Below are 5,987 nucleotides of genomic sequence, written 5' to 3'. Positions count from 1 at the left end.
GGGCTTTTCACATACTAAGCTTCAATACTGAATTTGTGAATAAGTCTATTTATAATAACTGCAAAAATTTTGGAAGAATATTACTCAAAATATCAACAAGGTAGTTTTACAGGTATTTTATAATCCTTTCATCATTTTCTGTATGGTACACACTTTCTATCACTGATATTTATAATCAGAAAACTTTTTTAAATGGATATTTGCACATGTACTATTGAAAAGACATGGCTAATGGGATTTGTATGTAAATGGTAAGGAACATGTAAATCCTTACACATACCAGAGGCTCAACATTTTTTTCAGACTTCTATGGACCTCCTCACTGCCTCATTTATTCATCATTGATTCCAGTCTGCAATGATTTTAGTTTTTCTTGCTTTTCCTCTCCACCTTTTTTTCCATCTGTTAGATCTAAAATGTCTTCTCTTTGCATATCCCTCTAATAATTTCTTCATTTTAACACAAGGCTTTTCTTTTGCTTCTCTTCACCTCTTCTGCCTACACTACACATACCATACATCATATTTTCATGCTCTTACTTCTCTTCCACATCCCAGAGCTTGCATTACATAAAACACTCACATCTCCTTATCATGAAAGTGATCTATGTTTGGGTCACATGTATACTCCCATTGCCTTACACAAGGGCTGGCATAGATGATACAATTACAAAAAAGCAAAAATTAGGAGTAATAACAAAGTGTCATCTCCTTAATTGGACATGTATTTTCAACTAGGAGCCTGTGCAGACCTTAAAGAAGGTAGACATGCCCTTGCACAAGAGATGAACATCAAAAAGGGGAAATTCAATACCTATCTCTAATTCTTTGCCTTGGTTTCCCAAAATGCCCTACATCCTCTGCACTGGACAAATCCTTTGTTTCATTCTTCTAGCCTCTTTGGTCATATACTTACTGCCTCTTCCACTGCTATGTCATCATCCTGTGCCTTTGTTCTAATAAATGTTTCCATTTTTCTTGTTCGTCACTTGGTTATACTTAGTATATATTTTTTCTTAATGAACTCACTCTGGGAAACAGCTTTTCTATGAATTTCCATTTCACACTTATAAGCAACCACCACCCAGACAATCTGACATTTCTAGTAGAACCCAGAAGTTATACAATAATAAGAATTATTTTTAAAATAAATAACACCTATTTGGCACCTATTATATGACAGAACCTGTTAAGAACTTTGTATGAATCCTCCTGACAATTCTATAAGGTAGGTATAATTTTTATCTCTATTTTAGAGAAGAGGAAATTGGATCACAGAGAGTTTAAATAATTTGCCCAGATTAGCAAGGAGCAGAAATCAAATTTGAATCTATACAGTATGGCTTTATAGTCTGAGCTCTTAATGATATGATAGACTGAGTCTCTTTTCTCAGTTTTCCCTGAATCTGGTCTTGAATCCCATTACTATCCTTTGGAGGCTTATGATTTATTTTCTGGACTATAGCAATAGTTTCTCAACTGGGCAATGTACTGCTAGTGTTTCTTGTCTTACCTCATGTTTAAAAAATTAACTAACTTATTTTTATTCCTAAAACTCAACTCTGATGGTGTCACTCCATTGCTTAGCAACTTTGCACTTTCACTTAACTCTGGAAGTCTAAACTTTTAATCAGGCATACACAATGCCCTTCAAATTAACCAAACCTCACACTAAACTTGACAAACACTGGGTATACCAACTGATTGAAGTACTCCTAAATATTTACCACGTTTCATTCCCCCTCACGTTGAAGGCTCAGCTTGAGTCCCATATTGTCCATGGCACCCCTCTTGATGTGCCCAGCAAACCATCCGTTCCTGTTCTGATTTCACATATGGCTTCAGTGGAACCCTCTTTTGTCATGTTATAGCCGACCTCGTACTGTATCTCTCCTGCATTAATTCATTCAGCAAACATAAAGCTATATATTTGTGCTATCTTTCCTATAAAACCTCAAATTTTAGAGACAGCGCTACTTTTTTTCATTTTGACATCCCTGTGGCTCCTAATTAGGTGTGTTTCACATAGGTTATATTTAATGAGTGATGATTGAAATAAATATATTTATTTGCTCAAAATTTTATTGAATACTTTTCAACAATTTCTCCTAAATCAAAGTTACAGTGTTTCCAGTTGTGCATTAGTCCAATTTCTCTCTATCTTTAGCCATTTCTAGACAATTAGGCTGTAAGCAAGGAATTTGGAGGGAAAAATTGGTGTCAGAATCTTCTCAAGCTGTTGCTCATCTGTACACATCTGTTGGTCATTATTAGTCACAAGAAAACATCTAAGAGTTTACAAGTTTTATTTAAGTTCTCCTTCATAGTCTCTTTGTATTAGCCAACCACCTTCAGATCCTGTGTATACTAGCCCTTCCCATGTACAAGAACTTGCTTCCTGCTGAATCTTCCCGCTCATTCTTTATGTTTATAAAATGAAAAAGCTAATGATCAATGTCAGATTGAACACAGTTCTGGAAACTCCAGATGGCCTTTTTCTTTCCTTCAGAAAGACGAACTTTCACATAGAAATACTACTTTGAAATGACCATTTTGGGGTTTTGACAGATTATTTGACTTTTAATAGAGTGTTGTTAATGAACAACTGAATTTCACAAAAATGACGGCCCCATTATGAAACATATCTCATTAACACAGACTCAATCACAAATACAAGCTCCTGACAATTCTTAAACTTGTAGAATTTTAGTCTACAAATACTGCATTTGTTATCTATTCATAAGCATAATAATAAATACTTGTCAAGTTCGTGCGCAGAGCACATACAAATGCACGAACACAGAATTCAGAATGCTACTAAGTTTAACGCAATACGCCATTTCTTTCAATATTATGAATCACTACAAATAGAAGCTAGGAAAAAACTTAAATGTTATGCTCTCACATTATCTAATTGAATATTACACGTTACTTTTTAAACTAAATTTTCTAGTTTTTATTTTCATGTGTATATTATTCAAGATTCACTAACTTGTAAACAATGGAAAGACCACTCATAATAAGTCAAGCCAAACAATAAAATTATTAGTTTATGCTAGTAAGCATAAACAAATAGCTCCCAAGTTTCAGCAAAAGAGCTGCAGACCAGAGCCTTAGGAACTGGAACAAGAAACTCAATGCAAATAAGCTCTAGCTCTTCCTGGGCTTTTGTTTTTGTTTTTGTCTCTGATTGTATCCATGGTATGGAACATGGGTAGTGATAATATTAGTCTATAAGCCCCAGAAGAAAGAATGGTTTTATATTTCAGTGCGTGGAAAGGATATCAACTGATCTGCCATGATTTATGTGTTCACGCTTTGGACCAGTCACTGTGGGCTGGAGACTGTGGTAAGAAGAATGCACTTGACTTTATAAAGAGCCAGACCTCTCCCAGGAAAAAGCTCCCACAATGTCCAACAATGTGTAACATGCTGGGGACTTCTGTACTGAAGTCAGCAGAGAACGGGCAAGGTAACGTAGGAGAGTCCATGCTTCACAGAGAGAGTGAGGTTTGGCTGAGCAACATGAGAGCTTAATAGTATGGTGCTCTTTTAACTTATACGATTAGGTAAAATTGAGTTCCGGGGTACCAAAGGATTAATGATAGTTCAGAATTCTCTCAAAGCAGGAGATGAAAGGTGCTGAAGTTTTCTGTAGCTCCCGCTCGATCTATTACTGTAGAGGTTGCGCCCAGCATATGCACCAACAGCCTCTTTACTTGAGGTCCCTTGTACCTGCCTTCGTTGCTTTTTCTAAACAGGTTTCCTTAATCCAGGTAAGGAAATGTCAGCCATGTCTAATTTATGATTCTTACATTTTTTAAAGCAAAATTTAATCTTTTAGGACACAAATCACCCCTCAATATAAGAAGCATATGAAGAAATACATTAATTATGAAAAATTGTCAAGGCCTTATTCTGTTATTTTCATACCTAGGGGTTCTTTATTTACACCTTGGTGATATAAAAAATCACTATCAACTTCTTTTATCCTTCCAGTTATAAAATATTTTAATAGAGTATATCACATAATTTAAAGAGGAAATGATCTCTCCTAGTTTAGAACATACTTGTTGGAATTTATTTTCAACACTCACCACCAAAAACATGAGATTTAACTTATCGGCCAAAGGCATATTTCCAAGGAACTACCAAATCTATACTAAGTCACAAGCTAGACTTATACCAGTTAGTGTCTGCTTAGTAGGATACTATTGTTTCTCATGAGTTTTAGACATTTCCCCCTAATAACTAGCACTGAAAGCTGTGACTGTAGTCACCACACACCTAATATAATAGTTAACTTTCTGTTAACTTGGTATTCATATTACAGAAGTTACAAAATATTTTATAATAGTAACTATATTAACATTCTATGCAAGGTTTTACTTGGTTGTTTTCCCTCACCTTTATCCTGACGGCTCACCTGGGTGCCCTCATACTCTGGTGGTAAAAGCATAAATAGGGCCAGCTTTCCGACAGATCAGTTTGAATTAGAAACATGCCAATACTCTGGCCAGTAATTCAGCTTACAATAATTTATTCAAAGGAAATAATCAGAGAACCATACTACACACTTAATAAAATGTTTACTACAGGTTCATTTATGATGCTAATGTAAATATATATAGTATAGTAATATAAGAGAAATAACGTTCATGTCAGACTTCAAGAGAGTTGTTAAATTATGGCTATTAGAATAATAATCAGGCAGAAAATGATTTGATATTTTTGTGTGTGTGTGTGTGTGGTACGCGGGCCTCTCACTGCTGTGGCCTCTCCCACTGCGGAGCACAGGCTCCGGACGCGCAAGCTCAGCGGCCATGGCTCATGGGCCCAGCCACTCCGCGGCATGTGGGATCTTCCCGGACCGGGGCACGAACCCATGTCACCTGCATCGACAGGCGGACTCTCAACCACTGTGCCACCAGGGAAGCCCTTGATACATTTTTTTGAAGGACCTGGCAGAATGATCAGAAGAACAATAGAATAATATGTTACACAACAGGTTACTACGAAGAATATACAGCATGGATCCATTTAAGTAAAATATGTATGCATAGGCAAAAATAAAACTTTTGGCAATATCTTAAAAATAATTATCTTTAGTTGTAAAATTATGCTTCTTATGTTACAAAATTTTTACTATGATGCATCACTACTAAAATAGTTATAAAAATTAACGTTTAGTTATTTAATTTCATTCTCTAATATATTTACAGGTACTCCATCCAAGTATGAAAGAATGTATGGTGATGATTATGAAGGCAGAAGTAAAGACAAATAGGGAACATTTCTTCCAACTTACGAAAAGGAAGGTATAAGAGCAAGTATTATTTTTCTGTTTATGAAGACAAAGACTACCATTTGTTTATAAAAGCAGAAAGTAGGTGCAAAGATTCATTAAGGCTTTTTGTGGATGAAGTAGAGGTAGGAACATCTGGCATACTATCTACTATAAAAGAAAAGTGGGGACCAGTTAGAAAGCTACTGAGGCAATTTGGAGGAGAAATCCTGGTGGCTTGAACAAAGGTAGTGGCAATGAAGACGAAGAGAAGATGATGGTTCTAAAACATATTTTGAAGGTAGAACTGACAGGTCTTGGCAATGGATTGGGTTTAAGGTGGAAGGAGAGAAAGGAATCAGGATGATCCCCAGGTTCCTGGCTTGAGCAACTGGCTGGGTGATGGTGCCCCCCCTTTAATAAAATAGGAAAGCCTGGGAGAAAAAAAAAGATCAAGAGCTCAGTTTTCGACTTGATAACTCTTGGGACCTCTATAAACATACAAGTGGATATAACAAATAGATTCTTGGACAAAGGAATTTAGAATTCAGAGCAGATACTCTAACTAGAGGAGATACAAATTATACATGTGTTGTCACATTGCTGTTGTTTGAAATTAAAAAATGGATTAGATTAGGAGACAAGTCAGAGAAAAGAAAGAAGAATTTCAGTAGCTGGAGATTCAGTAGCTGGAAGAGGGGGAG

The sequence above is a fragment of the Globicephala melas genome, chromosome 18 (assembly GCF_963455315.2).
Source record: "Globicephala melas chromosome 18, mGloMel1.2, whole genome shotgun sequence".
Lineage (NCBI taxonomy): Eukaryota > Metazoa > Chordata > Mammalia > Artiodactyla > Delphinidae > Globicephala > Globicephala melas.
The sequence above is the reverse complement of the archived record's forward strand: the minus strand, read 5'-3'. Positions refer to the sequence as shown.